This window comes from Epinephelus fuscoguttatus, linkage group LG19, assembly GCF_011397635.1.
Source record: "Epinephelus fuscoguttatus linkage group LG19, E.fuscoguttatus.final_Chr_v1".
NCBI lineage: Eukaryota > Metazoa > Chordata > Actinopteri > Perciformes > Serranidae > Epinephelus > Epinephelus fuscoguttatus.
Genome location: NC_064770.1, coordinates 28240890 through 28264837, shown reverse-complemented (window position 1 = coordinate 28264837; position 23948 = coordinate 28240890). Strand labels below are relative to the sequence as shown.

Below are 23948 nucleotides of genomic sequence, written 5' to 3'. Positions count from 1 at the left end.
GGGCTGCATTTTTTTTTTAACACGGGGCTAAAGTCAGTCTGAACACGGCCTATGAGACAGAAATAAAAAATTCATGATAAGTTGCAAAGTCATGGCTGTTTTGCCACGCTGAACTTCAGCAGATGGTCACGAGTAACTCTGAATGTTTAATCTTGCTGAGGGAGACACTGTTTTTCAAGAGCAATCATTGCTTTTTAGGAGTAAGACCCACCCCAGGTGCCCACCCACTGACTGATATAGAGCAAACACACTGCAGCTAGTCTCTTACATATTCACAAACCATCCTACTCACAAAACATGCAATTATTTGCTAGTAGCTTAAAAGTTATAGTCATCATTGCTGGATATATGGAAATTCCTGAAATCTGCCTGAGTTCTGAGCTGCTGTAGAGTTTTTTTCAGTCTGCCCTGTCAGTTTGATACAAATTTCACTTTGGTTTCAGGTCACATATGTCACTTAAAACTAATAAACTGACAGGAAAAGAGAGACAGAGTGAGATGAAGAGAGAGGGAGAGAGGTGGGCTTCAGTGTGATGGGTGAGACAGGAGGAAAACACACACTTGTGCAGACAGACTGAAAATGCAGGCCAGAAGCGCTGCAGAGATGGTGGGTAGACTTGTGCTGGAGGAAGTAGAAGTGGCAATACCACACTGTAAAAATGCTCCAATATTAGCAGCTGAATGAACCTAAAGTATAAAGCGTTGTATATTTAGAGTTTGTGTTTCATCTTGATGTCCAGAGTAACTAAGCCTGTCATGTCATGTCATGTAGCAGCCCAGTCGTCAGAATAAGATGTGGGCATTGTATGTTTCTGCAAACCATGGATATGTTACATTCAACCTTTAAAGTGACATAGTTCAGATTACATGTATGTGAGCTGAGTGTCTCATCAGTAGCAGAAGAGGATGATGATGGCATGACAGTGAGGCGAGCAGGGTGGCAAGCAGCAGACAGTAGCAGACCAACCATTGAGACCAACAGATATCAAACTAGAGCACTCTGAGAGCGCAGACCTCCGCCAAGCAGCTCAGATTTCCCCGCCATTTTTTTATTTTATCCACTTCGCTTCAACCGATCACCACCAAAATTGTATCATCTGTTCCTTGTCCCATTATCAGCCTTTCCTGAATTTTATCAAAATCCGTTCAGAACTTTTTGAGTTATTTTGCAGACAAACAGACCACTGCCGGCGAAACATAACCTCCTTGGCGGAGGTAAAGATGGTATTTTTAACCCTTTGAAACCTGAGCAAATTGGCTTGATTTTTTTTAAACACATGGAAGGCAAGAGGGCAATGAACAATGACGGAAAAAATTACCCTAAAAATGAGAAAATTAAAAAAAAAAGAAAGAAAATTTCCCTGGCTGTTTATTTTTGCCCATTTTTTTAAAAAAAACACTATTTATTTATTATTATTATTTTTTAAAGAAATTGCACCAATTTTCTCAGGGTTGATAGATTTAAATACTCACGAAATACTCAGCACAAGAAAAGTGTTGTTGTTCCAGATTTCAAAGGGTTAAACGATAGGTTGGGACATTTTCAGCCATGTTTTCCACATCAAAAGCCAAATTATGATGTTGTCCTAACCCTAACCCTAACCACATGCTTTTTGTGCCTAAACTTTACCACTGTGCTGTCACTCCATAAAATGTAATATTGTAAAGTTTCAGCATATCTGCTACATTTGAAATTCACAGATCTCACATATCCATGATGTGTAGAAATGCCAACAATTACTCTGGCGATTGGGTTGAATGTAGTGTAGGAACAAAATAGCATGAAATGGAAATGCTTCAAGTAAAGTACCTCAAAATTGTACTTCAGCACAGTACTTGAGTAAATGTAGCACTGTACTGTAGACAGACAGACAGACAGGTGTTTGGAGGGCAGAATAATTCAGTTTGTTCCAGGGGATTAGAGATTAGAAACGCATCTCTCACCCTAACCTACCGCCTGCAGACACACATCTGCACTCAGAAGCTGCTTTTAGTATACTCACTGATTTCTTCAGCTGACTAAACCTTACACTGTGTATATGTGTGCACCTTCATTCATATATAAAAAATGTATTAAAAGAAACCTTCACATTTACCTCATTCAGGTTCCCTTTAGATGCTTTGTGATGCTTACTCAGCTTCTCAGGCGCAGAGTCTGGAGTCATGGAGGCTAAAATGTAGAAATACACTGTTGACTTGAAGTAATCGATAGTCAAACAAATGCTACCTCTCCCCTTGGTCAATAATAATATTGATTGCTGTACATCCTCTGTTAAAACAAGCCAAGGGAAGTTTATTTCTTCTTCTTTTTCATTTTCCAGTATTTTTTTATTTTTTTTATTTTTTATCAATGTTCTTTTACTGCAGTTCCTCCGGTGTGCAGTCACTCACAGCAGAGCTGAATCACACAGACACACTGCGGGCCCCAAACATAAGCAGACATATGCTGTATAATGTGCACAAACCTAAGCCAAATGCACAGCACATTGCGCGCATAAACACAGCGACACAAACATACGTATGCGTGCGCACACACACACACACACACACACACACACACACACACACACACACACACCTCTTCGCACCCCTAGGGTTTCAAATGATTTCACAAATGCTCACACTTAATCCACCAGCCAGGCGACAAAAGCTTAGACAAGTGTGCGTGAGAATGTGTGTCTGCACCGCGGTGGGGTTTAGATATGAAAATGGTACGCTTCTATTTATATTTATATTTTCTATATTTCACAGCCCCCTACAGGAGTGATTTTATCAACTTTTCTTGTTTTTGTTATCATGAAAAATCCACTGCATGCATGAGTTGATGAGGAAAATGAACAAATATCATATTCAGATAAGCTGGAGTGAACAGACTAGTCAGTGTACATGTACGAAGACCTTTTCTTTAATATCATATTAAACAACCTTACTCAGCAGCCCACACCCGTGGTTGCATGGCCTCAGTCGAAAGCAGATAATCTAAGCCGCAAATTAAATCAATGTCGCTGCAGGAAATAGAACTACTTAAGATTTATAGATATAGATTTGATCTTTTCAGGCACAAAGAAATTGCCCAGCTTGCATAAATGACTGACAAAAACAAATACAGAGTTATTTTAAGAATGCCACTTGGAAACTAAGCCACAGCTTCCTTTGTTACGTGACTGATTCAGCCGCGCCAAACATAGATTATGTCTCTGATTTATGCTAAACTCTTATTTAGAGATTATCGTGATGTTGTGGTGATGAATTTAGGCTTACTCCAAATGTTGCTTTTTAATGCTGTGGACAGAGAGGCCTGTTTTTTTAAGTTAAACATATTTTATCACAGCGATTACAATATAATGTGTATATGACTTTGTGTACAATTGATATGCATGCAGCATTCTCCAGAATGTCTCCAGATTTGAATGCATGGAGCTACACAGATAGCAGAGTAAACTAACAGCTAACTGAATCAAAACATGTATTTATCTGAATTTAGTTTAAAATCAATAATTATGTTTGAGTTCAGGGGTTTGAATTAGGGCCCTCTTTGCAACTGACAAGACCCTAAAGTCCCAAAAATTATTATTATTTCTCTATTTTTTATAAACAATATCATTACAGATAATTATTCATCTTTTGTTATTTGCAAGATTTGTTGTTGGCTGCACAATTATCAGCATTAGGCAGTGACAAATTTCTTGGTAAAGTGTTACATCAGTTTGCTCTCTCTGCATTCAGTGGACAGGCCAGTCCATAACATGTTAGCTTGGCACAGAGGCTTAGAGGGAATGTGACTCCTGGTATCTAATTTTCATGTTTTTTGTCTTCTTAGCTTGTTACCATCGGCCACTGATAACCCTACATTGAATGAGTACAGAACACTGTGAGTATAGGAATTACAATGACCAGTCATCAAGACTAACGTTAAGCTAGCTGTCATTAATTACCTTCAAAATGTAGGCTGGCTAAACAATAATATCTTGTTTTCTACTTTTACGTGTTTTAAAGGGTCAATGTGTAGGGATCATGGGATTTTGTGGCATCTAGTGGTGAGGAGTGCAAATTGCAACCATATGAAATGTCTCCCATGTGCCAAGTGTGAACTCCCATTTAGGACTCCTTCAGTGTTTGTTGTTCAGGAGGTTTTTTACAAGGAGCTCAATCATCCACAGGGGTCTTTTCCTCTTCTAAATAAACATACTAGGAGTTCAAGCTGGTATAAACAGTGAACACAACACTTCCATGTTACAAATCAGTGTTTCTCCGATGCGGTTTGACTAGCCCGGCACCGATTACTGTTGGCTCACCTTTTTTCTGATCCAGATGTGCAAGAGGTTTTTACCGGGAGCCAAATTATCTGCAGAGATCTCCCCCTCCCTAAAACAAACAGACCTGGCATCTCATTCATCAACATTGCATATGCACAAAACGAGGCCTAAAAGAGGCGTACACCACTTTGCACGCAAAAGCTGTGATCTATAAAAGCAGACCTGATGGGAGAAACTTTGACCCATGCTAATGACCATTTTGGAGACAGGAAATTGGCGAGGCAGATGGTGAGGTGGAAGCCGGATTGTACACATTGTCGAATATTTTTAGGCGCATGCCATTTTTGGCTTTTGTGCGTACATACATTTTTAGTATGAATCCTGTGTACTGTTTTATAAACGAGATCCAGGGTGATTTAAACTGGTAAAATCACTGACCAAGCAGCTTCACGTTAGAAATCAGTGTTTCTCTGATGCTGTTTGATGCATTGCACATGGGCTGCCAGCACCGCTTTTTTTCTCTGATAACTTAAGATCCACATGTTCAGGAGGTTTTTACCAGGAGCCAAATTATCTGCAGAGGTCTCTTCCTCTCCAAAACAAACAGACTCGGTGATTTAAACCAGCAGAAACACTGAATAAAGCAAATTCACGTTACAAAACAGTGTTTTTCCAATGCTGCTTGTTGTGGAGGGGCTGCTTACTAACAGCGGCTGACATGAAAACGTAGATATCAACGTAGATATAGACGACTCATTCTCAGGTAACACACTATTCTTATTATCAGGTGATTTTACACTCAAGAAAACATACTTATAATGTTGTATTTCCAGTTTCTCACACTGGACCTGTAGAAATGTAGATTTTTTACATTTTAACTGAGTGTTATGTGATGTGTTGATCACATTTTGTCCAGCACTGACATCATACAGTATATTTGAGTGGATGCCTCTTACAGTACCACATGAGACCCTGATAATGCCCTTTGCTTGTTTATTCATTTGGTGTGAAAAAAAAAAAAAACAGAAAAGAAGAAAACAAACAATGAAACCTTGTCCTGACAGCACCCTGACATTATCTTAACATTATTCTGACGGCATCCCCACCCCTCAGAGATTTGTCATTCATCACCCAAGAGAGGTAGAGACTGAGAGAGAAGGGGCAGGGGGGAAGATTATCAAAGTCCCCATTCTCCCTCTAATCCACAGTGTTCTACCAGAGAGTGTGGCAACACCACAACTCAGTCCAAAACCTAAACCCCTCTGCCAAAGGTTTGGTTAAAACATAGGCTTGCATTGTGGCTGTTGGCAGGCTCGAAAACCTTTGGTTTATCTCCATAGGCAAAGCTGACAAGATAAACGGTTACTAATGCAGCTCGGCGTACTGAGGAGGGCTTGTGATTAAAATGGAAGACCGAGCCTGTTTACCTCCAAAAAATGGTGCATAAATGTAAACAAGCCACTACAACACAGAGAAAGACTCCTCAGTGCTGAAGTGAGACAAAAGCTGACGTGGACATCTCTGGAGGTAGAATGTTTCATTTATGCCACAGGGATTATTCTCATTGGTGGGAGGGTGTTATTGTGTTTGCATGTGTGTACTGTGTATGTCCAAAGTACTGCTGGTCACAGTTGGAGGCTGAATTGTGCTCTTGGCACATCCCAGCATGCATGACACTCCGGCAGTTAATGGCCCGCCCACATTAAACACACACGGGTGCACATACATTAAAATCCACACAGACACACTTTTATTTTTCATGTACTTACAATCATGCACGAATGCACAACTTGAAGGGTTTCTTCATGAATCAGACTCATGATTCAGCAGAGCACCTTGAGGAAGGACGGGTCCATGCAAAAACACGCACACAGTAAACACACACAAGCATGCAGAAAGCTACACAGTCCGTGACAAGCATTAGGAAAATCTGGGTCTACAGCAGTCTCTGATGTCAAGTTTTTTATCTTTTGGCGCTTTACTTTTTATCACTGATGCTCTCTTTGTCTTTCTATTCCCTCTCTCCTTCTCTCTGTCGCTTCATTTCTCTCTTTCCCCCCCTCTCTCTTACTGTCTCACCCGCCTGCAGCTTTGCAGTTCGGAGCCTCAGTGGCAGATTTTGCCTGGCAGTACTAAGGACACATGCGCCTTGAAGGAAAGACAGAGACAGAAAGACAGATGGGTGGGCAATGGAGATAGACGGTATTTGTTAGAAGCTCAATTTCATTCCTCCCTCCTTTCCAGACCTTCTGCTCTGTCAGTGGTACTGTATAGTCAAATAAAAAGTAGCGGGCATACTGTCAGTTCACCAGCTCCCTGATCCCTAATTATAAAGAAATGGAGAAAGCTAATTTAGCAGTGTTGTTGGTGACTTAGAGTAATGTTGAGGTTTCTTGGTACACTGCTCCTCTGGTGACAATTTACAACAGTGATGCCGACAGTTTGCTCGATGAAATTGACCTCATTCCAACTCTGATTGTGTGGTATACACAGTGAGTTTGTGGAATGTACAGAAAAAGGACAGAAAGTTCTCCAGAATGTCTGGTTCACGCTTTATTGAGCCTCTGGCATCGTTATCTAACCAACAGTGACACATTTACCAGATGGGGGCTCCTTCTCAACCGCTTGGCCCACCTGCTTCCTCCGACTTTGTGACATCACCTCGGTTCTTGAGTCACACACCTGCTCTCCTCACACTGTTAAACCTTTGTCTTTGCTGGCTGCCTCAGTAGCTGCCTTGCAGGGTGTTTATTAAGACATTTAAGTAGTGTTTGGTGTTTTGCCTCATAGGGCCTTTTTATGAGCATGGATACACATAAACAACTGACTTTTTATAAGGGCTGTTGAGTGGGTTGAGTGCACTTCTGGCATGTTGAACCAGTGGCACACCCAGGATTTTTTAAAACACAAATTGGCCTCACACAAATAATATCTGGATATTTTGGACAAATATGGAGACATTTCTTAACTGAATAAAAATGTCAGTGTTTCTCACATTAGCTGAGCTACTCAACAATCTTTTCATGAAGTGAAAAGATTTGCTTCTGCTTCCTGTTTGTGCATGCATGGCATCACTGGTTTCCCCGTCACTTCGGTCCGGTAAAACACAGCTTTTAATCCAGTTTCTCGCTTCTTCTATTAACGAACCACTTGCTCTCAGCTTTTATTGTATGTACTTTTTAAACATGGACTAAGGTTTTAAGCCATCGGGCCTGTGGTTGTCACGGATCATAGACTACCGCAGAAGTGAACGCGGAAGTCGCCAGCCAAACCGCATTAGCGAGACGCCAATTTTTAAAAATCGTTTAACTGTGGGAGACCTTCAACTCACCACCTGAAGCGGACTGCCCCCTTAAAATTGGGGATGGTCCTCTTGGACATTTCGGCCCCACGACCGAGGGTAAAAATTTTAACTCACCTCCGTGTGTTGATACTGTGTCCCGGGGAACGGATCTCCAGCACAGGCCGCAGGTATGTTGGCGGAGTCCTGGCTCCCAACCCTGTCAAAACTGAGGGAGAGCATCTCTGGACTGCAGGCCAACCTCAAGGAGAGGGAAAAGATCCTCCTGGATTTTACCACCGTCGCCACGACCCAGGCGAAACATATTGCTCACCTGACAGCATCCGGCGCTGGTGACCGGAGCATGATGGCCACGAACAACACCACCCTGCCGTGGACCGACTCCATAACCACCGGAACTCCGACACCAGCACTAGCCGAGTCCCGCTGGCACCGCCAGGGAGCCAAGCCCAAATCATGGGCACTCTCCACCTCCTGCCTTCGCCCCGTGGAGCTGCAGTGCTTCATCAAGGAGGGTGGAGCGGGAGCACCGGTGAGCTCAACTCCACTCAAGCCGAGGGAACTCTGGTCGGTGGCAGCCAGGGGCTCTGGGGCTCGTCCATCTCCTCCTCCTCCGCCTCTGGAGCTGCCGCTAGATAACAGGTATGACATCCTAAGCCTGCAGGACTTCCATCCCGTGGATGCTTCGTCCAGCTCGCCTGTTGAACCTGTAGGCCTACATCCAGCTGGCCGTGGCTCTCACCAATCCAGGAATCGGCATCTGCTTGTCCAGCCTGACCCCTCCCCTCCATCCCAGTCAGGAGGAACCGTGGCCCGGCGCCACAAACATCGGGCTCCATCCCGTCACCGTCGAACCGCCAGGCAGTCGGAGGCACACACTTGGGAGCAGCGCACCCCCTCTGTGCTAGTGATCGGGACCTCCATGGTCAGGCACGTGGAAGTGCACAACAGCTGCACCTTCTGCCACCCTGGTGCCCGTGTCAGTGAGGCTGCATCCTTCGCCCTCCAGCTGACTGCACGGCACAGCTCGGCCTCCACGCTGGTCCTGGAGGCCGGTATCAACGACCTCAGGAACCAGCAGTCAGAGGTCCACAAGCAGGACTTCATCTCCCTGGTGGACCGCCTGCTGGACACAGGGAAGCGGCTAATTATTTCCGGCCCGCTTCCCCCACCTCGTTATGGTGACGTCACCACCAGCCGCCTTTGTCAGCTGAATCTGTGGCTGAAGGGATACTGCTTGTCCAAAAGTATCCCTTTTGTGGACGATTTTATAGCATTTTTAAACAGACCCCACCTTTTTAAATGGGACGGCCTCCACCCAAACCAGGAGGGATCACGGCTTTTATCAGTCAACACTGACCTGACCGTCCAATCCTGCACCACAGCCACCTCCTGACTCACTGCTCACCCACCTCCACCCTCCTCCATTACACATTGCACCACACACACTTATACCTCAGTAGCACCTTCTCTGCAACCGGAAACACAGGACGTTCACACCATAAAAACTATCATTACACTTAGAAAGCTGAAACCCAGGAATGTTTTTAGACCTAACCGTGTTTTTAACATCCATTTGAAAAGTCATGAAGAGCACACGTTCAGCACAAACATTTAAATGGCAGTGCTGAATGTGCGCTCCCTTTTAAACAAATCTTTTATCATAAATGATTTAATTTTAGACAATAACCTGGACAGTATTCTCCTGACAGAGACATGGCTTGGCACCGACGCACCTGTTGTTCTCACTGAGGCTTCCCCACCAAATTTTAACTTTTTATATTCTATTAGGGGAGGTAAAAGAGGAGGCGTAACTGCATCAGTAACAAAAACCACAATGTCCTCAAATGAAATTTCTTTTAGCAGTTACACGTCATTTGAGCATCATGCCTTTGTTTTTAGCAGCCCTCGTATCCTTTGCATAACGGTTTACAGACCACCCCAGTACTCCACTTCTTTTATCAGTGATTTCTCTGAATTATTATCAATCATTCACTCCACCTACAACAGGATTTTAATAACTGGTGACTTTAATCTACACATTGACAACACCTCGGACCGTTAACTGTTTAGATTTTAAACAACATATCATGCAGCCGACCCACAGCAGAGGGCACACCCTGGACCTGGTCATAACCTATGGCCTGTCCGTGGGTGTGTCCTCTGTTGTGGATCTGGCTGTGTCCGACCACTTTTGTGTGTTTTTTAACATCACCAGTTTTAACCAACAGGAGGCCCCGGTGAGAACAGTGAGGAAACGCTACCTAACTTCTGAAGTGGCTGCAAATTTTATCCAGATTTTACAGAGCACTCCTGCAGAGATTTTACCAGCACCCTGTGATTTTATTGTGGACAATTTTAACAACAAACTCAAGTCAACGCTGGACTCAGTGGCTCCACTTTTAATCAAAACAATTAGAACAAAACCTACACCCCCATGGAGAAATCAGGAAATCAAACAACTGAAAAGATACTGCAGGAGTGCTGAGAGAAGGTGGAGAAAATGAAACCTAACAGTCCACTATGAAACCAAAAGCCATAATTAAATCTCAGGACTTCTATTATGCTGTTGAAGTATTTAGGCAAGTTGAAAACAATGCAGATATAAGAGTTCAGCACTCACATGCTGATATACTTTGGTTTCTTATTTTACAGTTGATATTGCTGTCTGATGTGCATTAACTAATGCAGATGTTTTCAAGGCACACCTGCATTTATATCTGCGCACAATAGTTTCTATAAGTTGCGTTATCACTCTCATCACAACATAAGACAATAGAAATAAGAAAAGACAGGTAGCTTTTGTTATACTGATTCTTCGCTGCTGCTTTGTTGTGCTGTGCTCTGTACAATAAAGCTATCCACTGTCCCACTCACAGTCCAAATGTTATCATCACTCACACTGGCTGCCCATCAGGGCTTTTGATGTGTTACACACTAACAATTCCCACATGCGAACAGTGACAAAAAGGTTCCTCATGAAGTTATTTAAGTACTAAGTAATTTGATTAAATTAATTAGGAAATGGGTGTGCACAACATGTCCACAACTGATACAATCAATTAAAAAATAATTAATACGATTTTTGTATAGGCTCAGTTAAATATTGCAGTTATTATTATTAATAATAATTACATTTTATTTGTAATGCTTGACATAAAAACAAATCTCAAAGTGCTGCAGAAGGCAGTGCAGATATGCTATGCTAAGAGTTAAAAACTTTATAAGTCGTTATCAAGAAAAATCCCCTGGAGTTCACCTGGATTGGCATCATGGCTCATCAGTCTTCCACGGCACACCATTTCACAACCACTGGACTAATACCTGTACAGTTAACATTTTGATTTGCACAACAATCCTCTTTTAGCGTGACATGTAACATGTTAAGCCATTCATTATTCTTTAAAGAGGCTGGCTGTCCTTTTCCTTCAAAAGACAATAAGCTTTGATTTGAAGTAAATAACAATTATGGTTATAAGGAACAAAACACTTAGTGGGTACAAGCCTTCTCGTGTTTAGGGGAGACTTGTTGGTACCCATAGAACCATTTTTATTCAGATATCTTGAGATAAGAGTTCAAGGGGCCCCTTTAAAAATGGCCATGCCAGTTGTTCCCTCACCAACATTTGCTCCCCCTTGCTAACAAGCTATGCTAACATGGTTGGTTCCAATTTTTGCCCTGGGTTGTCTAGTGTCACAAACACTACCTTTTACACTAGTTTAAAAAGTGAATGTGCTACAATCTCTTGAATACAGTAATGTTGTCCTCCACAAATTTTTTTGCCAGAGGGCCCAGTTGTATCAGGGTGGCCATGGCCCCCTAAGACCTATGAAATTTGATAGAACAGATTTGGTGAAAGCATCATTACATACTGTATGTAGTGTTCATTTTGAACATAGCAAACTGGACACTCTACGCAGGGTCTTTTTCAAAGCATGCTATAAGAAGAAGCATATGCATTATATTTCCAATACATGATTCAATCTGAATTGTCTTCTTGTCCCGTTGATCTCACAAAGATCATGCAGCATGAGGAATTATAATCGGATGTTTGCATAATCAAATTACAAATGGGAATTGTCCAGATGAACACTACGCAACTGACTGATTTTATTTATCCATGTGTAAAGGAGATTTCCTCCTGCATTATTTGCCTGCTGAGTACGGATTATATTATACATTTGTATGCAGCAAAGTGCTAGGAAGCATTTCAGGGATAATTAGGTATCTTTCATTGCTCTTTCAACGCACCAAGAAAGCACATACAGTGAGATCACAAGCTTGCATGTCTCCCATTTCATAGGCATTGTGTCAAGATAATTAAGAGATGTTTGCATGCTAAGATACAGATGGAGAGGTCAACGTTTTCTCATGCACAATAAGTTATTTCTCTGAAATTAGAAAGTCAAGTGCAATAAAGCATAGCAGACATAAGAGGCTGGAAACATACAGCTGACGATGCAGACTCATAAGATTACTCATAAGGTTTTTAGACGACAATGCAAAGAAAAATTGCGTTCATTTCACCCACGAGGCCGGCAGGCTGTAGAGGTAATAGCAGAGCCTGGAGCACACTGGTGTCCATTTTAGATGTGAGCTTGACCATACATGGTGCTGTTTCCTCCCCTCTAATTACTCCCCTTTTTCTCCCTCAAACTCTCACTCTATTCCATGCTGTGAGGGGGAAGCATAAGTACGCAGAAGACTTTGTGTCGCTCTGTGTGAGACTGCTGAAGTGAGCAGTATGTGGGGTTTAAAGATAAAGATGTCAGAGGCACAGAGCGATTAGGGATGGACTGGCAATAAAAATCTATCCTGAACTTTTGACTCGGACCGGCCTGTCAAAACTCAGTTGGAAACACACTACCACCCATGTGGCCTGTGTCAAATAGTAGACAATCTTAAAGTCCCTCTTCCCTCAAAAATGTGTTTTTCTTCTGCTTATGTCCCCTAAAATGATTGACCTTGAAGACTTGTCAAGTGGTGTTTTCACATTCCTCTACTGAAGGGGCTATGCTTGTGCACTTCCCTGAAATCTGACGTTCAAACGTACCAGGTGCAAACTACCCTTACAATTCTGATGCACCTGCTAATCTTTTATAAAAATTTTTGCACAACAAACTCCTAATCTAAGTCTGGGTGTTACTGAGGCTCAAACATGTAGGGCTGAATCTCTCTGATGTTTTTTCTAACGCTAACACCAGCCATTTTAAATGGTCAACTTAACGCTTTGCCAACCCAGGAGAAAGTAGAAAGCGAAACTTACCACAAGCAGCCAGAAAACCATGTTAAAGAAAATATTAATCATAGCAGAGTATCTTTACATACTTTAAAACATGTCTGGAGGGAGACTTTTAGTCGTAAAATCAGATTTGGTTTCTTAAATGATCCATAAAATTACTATATTCTGTGATAGATCCATGCATGAAATAGAATCTCATGCTCAATGTTATATAAAAAGAAAAAAAAAATCAAAGGAAAGAGGCCAAATTTCAATGAAACTGTGGATGGACACACTTGTGTATTATGGACTGTAACTCTACACAGTGAGTTGGAGGTGAGTGAACTTGTAATGCATTAGTTGAAGCGCTGTTCTTTTTTTTTTTTTTTTTTTTTTTTTTATAGAATTAATATTATTACTCCAACTCACACCCTTGACATCGATGGTCCATTAAAACACTGGATATGTAGACAAGCAGCTGTTAAAACAATTTCCCAGTTGCTTGTCTTTTTGGCTTTGACAGGCCGAACATTCAACCAGTCGCTCCAAGGGCCATTTAAAACAGTAGTTGTGACAGGACTGAATATTTAAAGGATTATTTTACTGTAAATGATGCTTTGATTAGTTAGCTCTGACATTCATTTTCTGTTTAATTGCTGCTCTGAGCTGCAGTTAGGGCTGAAGTTCAGAGTACTGTCACGTTGGCCATTCATTGGTCTTGACACAACAGGCCTGTCAGACTAACGAGGTGTAAATATGCATGCCCATGGACTCTATTCCACTGCACATTGCACAAACACCACATTTGCAATCCCACCTTCCGTCTCTTTTTAATCAGTCTAACCGCCTGCGATGACTCCTTTTCTCATTTTCATCTTTCTCTTCCTTTGCTTCGTGTTCACCTCACATTTACTTGCATCTTGACTCTTCTCTTGGCACTTCTTTTTCTTTTTTCTGTCTTCACCTTGATGAAATGCTGTAATTACACATGTGCAAACCCAGAGACACAGCCACCCACACAGGAGATTCTGTAACTTTTTGCGTAACCCACCCATGGACCCATGAGAAGGTGTGGAGGCTATGAAAATGCTGACTGCACCTAGCTATGAGTAAGACTTCTGTTTGTATGTGTGTGTATTTGTGTGTGTGTGTGTGTGTGTGTGTGTGTACAGCTGAACAGAGAAAAAAAAAAGACTGACTCACTTCCTCTTATTGTGTCAGCAGCTGCTTCTCTTTGATGTAATTATGAGTGGGAGAGGTAGGGAAAGATTGAGAAGGAGAGGGACAGCTGAAAGAGAGGGAGAAATCAGAAGGAAGAATATTAACTATCGAAGTGAATCGTCGCACAGGTGTCGCTTCAGAAAATGGAAGCCATAATAGCCAACCGGCTCCATGTTCCTTGGGGGCTCATGTTGTTCAAGCTAGTGTCCAACTAAAGTTGTAAAAGTGAAGTGTAGCATGTTTGATTGTGTCTCAGAAGAGACAGAGTGCATTTAAGTCCCGCCTCCACCGGAGGGGAAAACAACCCATCGCTTTCCATTGACTTTGTACTGTGTTCAGGTGCATCCTTGTCACTTGCGTCTGCTTGTAAACAACACAAACAATGTCTAAAAGCTGCTGTGTGGTCAGATGCTCTACCAACATGTATGGAAGCCTGAAATAAGTTTTAATAAGCTGCCAAACCGTAAAAACTGAGCTTTTAAGCAGGAAGATGTGAGGCATCAGCAGGAAGATAGGGGAAAGCAGTAAGATTCTGACACTCAGTATGCGTAACATCCAGGGATTGGACTAAATTGTTGTTTCGTAAGTCACAAGCAAGTCTCCAGTCTTTGCACTGAAGTACTGAGTCAAGTCCAAAGTCCTAAACTTTGAGTTTCAAATCCTAAACAAGTCATAATGCTCTCTTCACCACGTGCAATGCAATTTTAAAAATTGCTTTTAAATGGTGTAAAACAAGTCTGTATAAAAGTTACTCAGCTGTTAAGCTAATGTTAGCTTAGCATTAGCTTCCTAACTATATGTTACTATTAACCCTGGGTCATCTTTTTTTGTGCAACTCTAAATGTTGAATGAAGAGGGAAGTTGTTGCATCTCTGTCTCTAATTTTTGATCCACTCAATTTGCATACTGCAGTTTGATTTTAATGACCACCACATAGGTGTAACATAGGTGAAAACTCAGACCTAAATGCTGAGGACACACAGGAGGCAGATTAAGGTTAACGTCTTTACTTCAGTCCAAAAAGGTAATACACAAACAAGGAATCCAAAAAAAGCGAATAAAACAGACAGATAACACAAATGAACAAACACAAACTGGCAGAGACATGAGGTGCTAGTGGGTGTATATACACACAAGGGTAATCAGGGACAGGTGAGTAAGTGGCAGCAGGTGTGATTAGTGAAAGGTTGGAAAACACAGGAAACTGCAATGACACAAGAGGTTAGTACTTAAAGCAGGAAATATCATAAAAAAATCCAATTTTCTGCACTTTGGTATTATCTTTTTTTTTCCAGCTGGCACTCAGTTTTGCAGTGTTAGGTCTTCATGGTTCTCTCCTGTTGCTTCACTGGATGCTGTCAGATTGTTTCAAATAAAGTGGAAAGCGTTGATGTGAGTTGATTCAGGAAATGACATACTTTTAAATCTTTGGGCTTGGAGGAAGGTACCAAGTATTTTCAAGTTAAAAGGTGCAAGTCAGTGTGAAGTCATGAGTTGTTAGTGTGAAAGTGCGACTCAAGTTGCAAGTATTTTCTGAGTTTGTTGAGTCTGAAGTCGTTAAATTTAAGACTTGAGTCCACACCTCTGCTAACGCTACATGTGCAGCAAACATTTTTGCTATTTAGGCCACAGACAAACGTTAGAGGTTGAAGCTAACTGAACTGTGCAAGGCCTTGTTTTGATCTTTACATGGTTAAATGATGATCTTACCTGGTGATTCAAATCAAATCAAATAGTAGTGGTAATAGTCACACTTGCCATTCAGTGGGATCATTTCTTTAAGATAACTGAGGTAAGGAGAAGGGACACTGAGATAGACTGAAAATACTGTTTGTCAAGATACTGTGTCCTCTCTGGGAGACACAGAGTGCTAAAACAATCTTTTGACATGCTGAAATCTAATGTTCTTAGCTAGCTACAGGCATTTTGTCAGTCCATGGTTGCATATTGTGGGATTTTTTTTGCCCTCCGGTAAGCATGGTTTTCAGAGTGTGATGCATTGTTCTTTGTCTCGACACTGATGTGTTTTGCGTCTACAGAATCTGGTTGTTATAAATACATACTGGAAGCTGAGAGAGTAGCCAGACATGGTGTCCATCCATTATTGAGAATGCCATTGAGACTAGATAGAAAACACACTAAGCCATTGCCTGGTGAGGGAGCAACACATAATGATAAAGTGCGAGTCTGGGGCCATCACATTCATAACTGTGAGAGAATAAAGACCAGAAATATAAAGCCTGTTGTGTTACTGTTAAAACATATTTGCTGTTCTTGGAGCTGCATCATTAGGGTTAAAAACTAAAGTTTTTCTTGACCGTGTCGCTACCTGGGAGCCCATGTGGTCATAAATCAAAGAGTAAAAGTTTTATTCTCTGGAGTGCATACATGTGTGCAGTAATTTCTCGGCAGATTCAGAACAGATTTCATGTGCACAGCTGGAAATTGCTGCCTCGGCATTAAAGGTGAAAGGGTTCACCCAAAATGTTAGACTTCATCCTCCGGGGAGCGTAAATATCCCCAGCAAATTGAATGTAAATCTGGCCATTAGATTTCAACATCTTGGGTGGAGAGATGACAGTTTGACCCGAGGGAGTCCCCGGAGGAAAACTCTGGGAGTTTCGAAAATGGAAACGGTTCAAGCGTGAATGTGCAGTACATTCAGGCAATGTTTATTTGGAGCTCAACTGACAGGCCTAGTATGGTCCTTTAAGATGAAACTTCCCTAGGAAATCTATTTTGCCCCCTGTTCTGGACACACCGGGCTGGCCTGCTTTTAAAACATATCCTTAAAAAATAACATTTATGAGTGTTATTATACAGCATTTCTGATGAATGAGATGAAATGACATCCTTTTTTATAATGTGTATTCATATGAAGTCTTGGGATAAACAAATACAAACAAGTAGGCCTCAAGTGTGCTCCAATTTAATCAGTGCTTTGATTCTGGTGAAGTTTATTTTGCTGAGCAAAGACACAACACTGGAACATGCGGCGAGGTCTGATTCTGTGTCTTTTTTTATCCTGGAATTTCTTTAGTTTCAACTTTTTTTGTTGTGTGAGCACAGTGGGGAGACACTTGTAATCTGTTTTGGTAGTATGCTCGACATCGTGGTGCGTTTGTGTGCCTGCATTGCAATATGTTTGTTTGAGTGTCTGCAGGGTGCATACAGAACATGCTCTATGTGTCGCTTGTATATTTCCCTCATAGGATGTGTGTTTTCCTCAGCATGCATGCATTTTTATGAGTCCTTTTGCATGCAGTTACATGCATACGGCTACTTAGAGTGCCTAGTCATGATCAAGTGTAATGCAGCGCTCCTTCTCCATTTAACTTGTAAGGGAGGAGCAGGATCAGCCCAGTATTACTGCTGAAAATGAGATGTCACGCTCAGCTCACTTTGGGGCAGCCGGCCGGGCTCTCCCTAACTGATTTAGGTTGTCTGTGTGGGTATGTCTATGCTTGTGTGTGTGTGTGTGTGTGTGTGTGTGTGTGTGTGTGTGTGTGTGTGTGTGTGTGTGTGTGTATCAGGGCGAGGGTGAAAGTGCCGGAAGGAGAGGGAGCGAGAGAGGAAGAGAGAAAGGGACAGATAAAGAGCGGCAGAGAGAAAAAGGGGAGCTGTGTATGTCAGTTTCTCTGACAGTTATTTGCACAAATTATTCATAGATAGGCAGTGTGTTGTGTACTGACGGCTTGAGGTGTGATGTGACAGGTGTCCTGCTCTGCGACCGAAACAGGAAGATAGGTAGCATCTCATTATATATAGTACCACTTACAGACCCAGCTATCTGTCACCTTGTACCCTTCTGATGCATCATCAGCCATTATTGTCATCATTATTGTTATCCTGCTTGTCTGCACTGGTAATGTTAATTTAAGTGAACCGCAGCAGCTGAAATGAAGTGAGAGAAAGTGAGTAGGAGAAGAAGATGGGACAGATAGATAGGTAGATAGATAGATAGATAGATAGATAGATTCTTCCTCTGTTGCTTCCTTCTTTGCTCTCAGCCGTATTATTTCTCATGCTTGCCATGGGTCCATTGCGCATTTCTTTACGGTCTCAATGCAGAGAAAAATCAGTATGCTTCTGAAAAGCCACTCTCCCTGTCTCCCCCTCTCCTTCTCTCTCTCTCTCCGCTCTTCCTTTCTCACCTTCTTCTCCCCGTCTGACTGTAGTCTCAACTCAAGTTGCCACTCCCCTGCCTTTCCATTTTCTTTTGAAATCCTTTAGTGCTGAGTGATGCATTATTTACAGCCACATTTTGGTATTCGTCTTCATTAAATATATATATATTTTCCAGAAGGTGTTTCTCTTTACACTAAATATACCATCGACAATCAAAGTTGAGATGAAAGGAAAAATGCCTTTTTTACCCCTTTAGATCACGTCCCTTATCATATGCTGCACCTGTTCAACAATATATGCTAAACAAAAATCAATGTCTTTGAATTCTTATCAAATTCAAATCATGTTTTCTTTCTGTAAAACAAAATATGACCTGTGCTTATAAGCTAGTACCAACAGATTCCAACCAATAATACCATGACATCCATCAACCCATCAATCAGTTAGCAACCATTAGCCACACTGAGCTAAGATACAAGCTAACAAGCAACAGCAAATGTCAGCATGTGTTTTCAGTTCCCCAAAACACTGTGGCTACAGGCAGCTGGCTAGACTTAACTGGTATTTGTGGCAGCTCTAGATTATACACAAGGCATCTTACAGTGGACTGCTTCAGCAGCTACATGGAGCATACAACGACTTTGTCTCACTCACAGGCGGATAGTGCGATCCTGTTTGTTTTTGAACCATTTTTAAACCATCAAAATCAAATTCCTGCCAACATCACATCCTGCCTGCATATCCTGTTTCACTTGCAAATAACTCACAATACTGAAGCTACATACTCTTGGGCAGCAAACCTTGTGTGCGTGTGTGTGTGTCCCTTTGTATCATTCTGTGTGCCCTCTCTAAATTTCAAATTTTTTGCAAGTCTGTGAACGCAGCGTAGGCGGAACTCTTCACAAGTTCTTTTTTTTTTTTTTTTTCCTCAGCAGCAGTTTGTGGAGTTTGAGTCAGAGGGTGGATCATTGATCTGTCAATCTGATCAGAGCTGATCAGATCAGATTTATGAATGAAAAGAGCTGCTGCTGCAGAAGCGAGTGAAAACAATCTTTAAGACTCAATGAACGATTCCGCCTGATGTCCTGGTGCCCCGTCCTTACAAAGCACTTGTACATAATCATTTCACTGAGCTTGGTAGAGCTTAGTACTCTACATGAAATTAGATAAATAAATGCAAATTAAATAATAAAAGACTGATTTAAAAAAATAAAAACATACCAGTGATGTTAATTTATTCTATTTTTTCCACTTTAATGGCTCGTTTCATTTGTATTCTTCTTTATTTCAGCCCCAGGCCCAGTTTTGTTTCCTGTTACCTTGGCATAACAACCAAGGACCTGGACCGAGTACAAGAGGAGGAAAAATACCAACTCAACCACCTTCCAACCTTACCTTCCCTCACCAGAAAGTTTTCACAAAGGACACACAGCAGAGTGACCACAGTGAGACAGGAGTGCTCTTTGAGAAGAGGCAACGACGAAAGCAAACAGGTTAGATATTCTCTTTTTTTGTGTGTGTGTATTAAGATGAGGTTTCTCAGTGTCTCATCTTTAAACATGGACTCCTTTGTATGGGTGATAGCCTCACATTTACGTTTCTTTACATCAGTTGGTGCATGTGTGTGACTCTGAGTGATTTCCCAAGAATCACTCCAACATGTCTGACCTTAATGTGGCTGTAGTGTCACACGCACACAGGAGCGATGATGTATTCTCATGTTTATGCAGCGACACAAACTGACACAACCTCACTGTTAAACACAACAGCCTGAATCTTCTCGGCCGTGTGTGTATTTGCACGTGTGTGTCATGTATGTTACAAGTGCATGTGCAGTGTGCGAGTATGTGTGAAGCTCTTGGCATACTGGGGTGAAAGCATTAGTTAGTGTCTTCACAGGTATATATTATGCCATCTCCCCTGCTTTTATTGCACTTATTTTACTGGCAACACTGCCATTAGTGCTGACAGCACTTCACTTACCACAGCTATTATATTCCGTCTGTGCGTGCATATGCAAGTGTGCTGTGTGTGTCAGGCACAGATAAAGTAAAAGAAGTAATTGTTGTAATTATTTCGTCTCCGTTCCCCTCCCGCCTACTGTGCTAGCGTTGAGGAAAATCTTGCTACTCTAAGGAGACAGTAATGCAGAGTGAACTCCACTGCCACCGTCGTGTTCCTGAAATGAAGTTTTTGCACCATTTTGTAGTGATCATTAGTCATTATGATAATTGCTATTGCCAAGAACAGACTCAGTGTCCCTGACAATGGCATCAAAAAAAAGAAAGGATGAAAAACATGTGTGAGTTTGAGCACTTCTATCGTTGGTGAAAGTGTGCACATCGATGCACTGCACTGTATTATTTTTAAGCATATACAAGCATTGATACTTCAAATCCTGACTTGTACTTTCAAAGTATTAGTTTCTCAGCCCTTTAAAACCAGAAGCGACATCACTTTTCTTGTGCTGCTTTTCTGACACCTTTTGCATTTATTTAAACCTTTAAACTATGAGCAAATTGTTGCGATTTCTTTCACAAACATGGGAAAAAAAGGCAATGAGCAACTTGGTAAGAAATGTCCCTCAAACTGCAAAAACATTAATAGATTCAGAAAATTCTATTGAAAAAAAGGGTTATTATTAATATTATTACATTTTAAAATTATGTTCCAGAATTTTTAAAAATCAGTTTTAGGAACTTTTTCAAGGTCATTTTCTTGTTTGTTTTTAACTCATTTTTTCTAATTTTCTTGTTTTTAATTTTCTTTTTACTAATTTCATGCAAATTTTTGGGTCCGTTTCCTCCTTCGTTGCTCATTACCTTCTTCCCATGTTTTTGAAATATATCAAGCCAATTTGCTTAGGACTCAAAGTGTTAAAAAACAAGAGGACCAGTATGGCTTAGACAAAAAAAAAAAAAAAAAGAATGAAAAAGAAAATGACATAAATGGTATTGCTCATCCATACTGCCCACCTCTTAGTCACTCATTATTTATAACCTCTCACTCTGGTGTCTCTTTTCGAGCATAATAATGTGCACACAATGATCCCTGTCCCTCAATGTCAGACATGGTTTAAAGCAAACATTGTGTGTGGCGCACAATCATTTCAGCAAACACTCACAGTCTCTGTGGGCATGACGACAGTGTCCTCGCATGCACCACCAGTCGCTGTGAACCTCTCTGCTAGGCCCAGTGTTGTCTCCTTACGGGGGAAACCCTTAAATCACAGAAACAGCTCATTCTTCCTTCTTACAAAACAAATCCTCAGTTGTGATGCAGGGATGGCTCAAATGTGGACATCATCAAATAAGGTTAAAGTTGTTTATTCAACCCAGTCGCAGGAAAACATGTTTGTAATATGCTAGGTTACATCTGTACATTACTTTGTAGAGGATACACTGAAACATTTCTCAACAACTCTGTGGTGAAGGTGTGGTTAGGTTTAGGCACAAAAATCATTTGGTTATGGTTAGGAAAAGATAATGTTTTGGCTTAAGACAGCCATGTTTGGTATCACAGAAGCTGCTGGAAAAGTAAGGTCAGCTTGGTGATGAACACCCAAGTTTGGTGGCTCAAACACCACTGGGAAATGTTGTGATGTGTTGCTAGGAACACCGACTCTCAGCGGAAATGCTGCAAAGACTCCCCTGAAAAACAGCTGGTGTTGTTTGTTGGTTTTGAACAGTGGTCTGCAGTGGTTTACAGCTTGGCTGCAGTGCAACAAATACCAGTGGGAATGCTACAAAAGGTTGCAGAAAACACCCCAGTGTTGTTGTTTGTTGGTTTCAAAAAGTGGTCTCCAGTGGTCTGCAGCTTGGTGGTGTCTTGCCTATAGGTAACACACCATCCACCATCCCTTGCTGGTTTCACGGCCTCACATGGAAAGACAGTCTAAACAGCATTGTTAACATCTGCTCTAAGATCACAGGAGTGACACAACGGTACATGACTGTTTTTTGCAATCAACAAATCCTCTAGAAAGCCAGAACTTTTTTAGCTTCCTCTGGATATGTTCTTGACAGCGAATTTTCTCTGTTGTCGTCAAGGCATCATTACACTTTACCTGCTTAGTAACCAGTATTCAGTTTTTCCCTTTGCAATTTGTCTTTGAAATTCTCTGTTAGTTTTTGTTTTAATTGTATTTCTTTAATTGATAATCAGTCTATTAACTTTTTATTATTAATAGATTCCTTTACTCCACTGAACTGCTTGGCAAATTTTTTATTTCTGTTTTTTCTTCATTACTCATCTATTCATGTGTCTACATGTTGATGTAAGTTATGTTATGTAGTATGCGTGAAACAAATTGTCCCTGGTGAGATTGATAAAGTTGTTTAAATCTGAATCTTCCACCTCCCAATGACAAAAGTCAGCTTATATATTATGTGATTTCAGAAATTCTGGTGTGATACGTATGAAATGTGCAAATGTAACATATTTGGGTTTGCAAAAATCTATAATGTCATATTCTTGTAGTGGCTGGGCTAGAGTTCATCTTGTGTAAAACATTGACAGTCCTCATTACATCAGCTTTTGGGAGTCAGCAGAGTTCACTAGTTAAAGGGCTAAGATGCTAGCCCGCGTTCTAGTACAACAAAACATAGTTAAAAGGGAAAAGGGACCAAAGCCAACTATTAAAATTTAAGAATACAGTAACAGGATTGGTAAGTTTGTGAAAACCCAAGGAGGCAGATAAACAAGCATATAAATTGGAACTGCTAATACTGCAATGTATACACAAAGACCACATGAAGAAATCAGACATTAGTCTCTGGGCACATGTGCATGCATGCTTCCTATATAATCAGCCGTGACCTGCTAAATAAGCAACTGTAACCCTGTGAAAATGTGTATGGTTCATCACACTGTTACATCAGACAGTGATATAATTGCCCATATGAGTAAGTCCCTTTCCTTTTATATCTGAAGGCTTTTTAGCCCACTGGTAAAACCCTCCGAGGACGGCACTGTCAGTTAGTCAGTCATTTCAAATCACTTTGGTTCGGATGGGTATAGAAGCAGAATGGCCTCTGGGGGCCCCTTATAGAGCTTTTGAGTCTGACAGAAGAACCGATAAAAGTTTCCAATGCTTTTGTGGACCCAACAGCAGAGCGAAACATAAAACGGCGTCTGATTCACAAACCAACAACACTGTGCCCAGTACTTGGTGACAGAGTGCATCCTTGTCTTTCTTGTATATTCAATGGAACTAATTAGTTTGTATTTCAAGACCAAACTGACCCATTTTTAAAGCAAAACAAGTCTTTTAAAGGGTGCGTATTATACACAAAAATCAAGGCTAAGTTATATTAAACGCTGGCTTTCTAGGTGATACAGGGGTATAAAAGAGACATGATGCATGTAGTATAAAATGACTTTTGTAGTGATGATCGCAGTGAGCCAAAGGCACTGACATCATTCCCGGCGTGGTAAGGAGAGAATATTTAGACATTAGCATTGTTTCAGTTAACCAACAGAGAACTATTAACCGTTATAGGCTATTAAAGGAGGCAATTATTGACTTACTCGATGAGACTGAAGAAGAAATTAAGCCTGTCACTCTAATATCGCAATGTCATTACCAGTCTTGTTATTATTCCATTAACACTTCAGGTGTTTGCATATGACTCCTTCCAGTCCCATGTTGGCTGTGCTGCCTTAAATTGGCATGATTCAGATGTTTTACGCACTATTGTTTCTTGGAGGGATGAGCCCGTTGTTTTGACAAACAAACAAGGCAGGAAATTGAGAAGACAGGAGAAGAGGTTTGAATGTTGCAGGGGTCTCAGTTGTTGAAGGTGATATCGGTGGCAACAT

At 41.3% G+C, this 23948-nt stretch overlaps 1 protein-coding gene across 1 annotated transcript in view; it reads left to right on the top strand.

The window, feature by feature from the left end:
* Window positions 1–23948, top strand: part of LOC125880086 (protein phosphatase 1 regulatory subunit 29) — a 98861-nt gene that overhangs the window by 10283 nt on the left and 64630 nt on the right. The window contains exon 2 of the mRNA XM_049562361.1: window positions 19420–19621. The gene's annotated coding sequence lies outside the window, so the exon portion shown is untranslated. The remainder of the gene's footprint in view (window positions 1–19419; window positions 19622–23948) is intronic.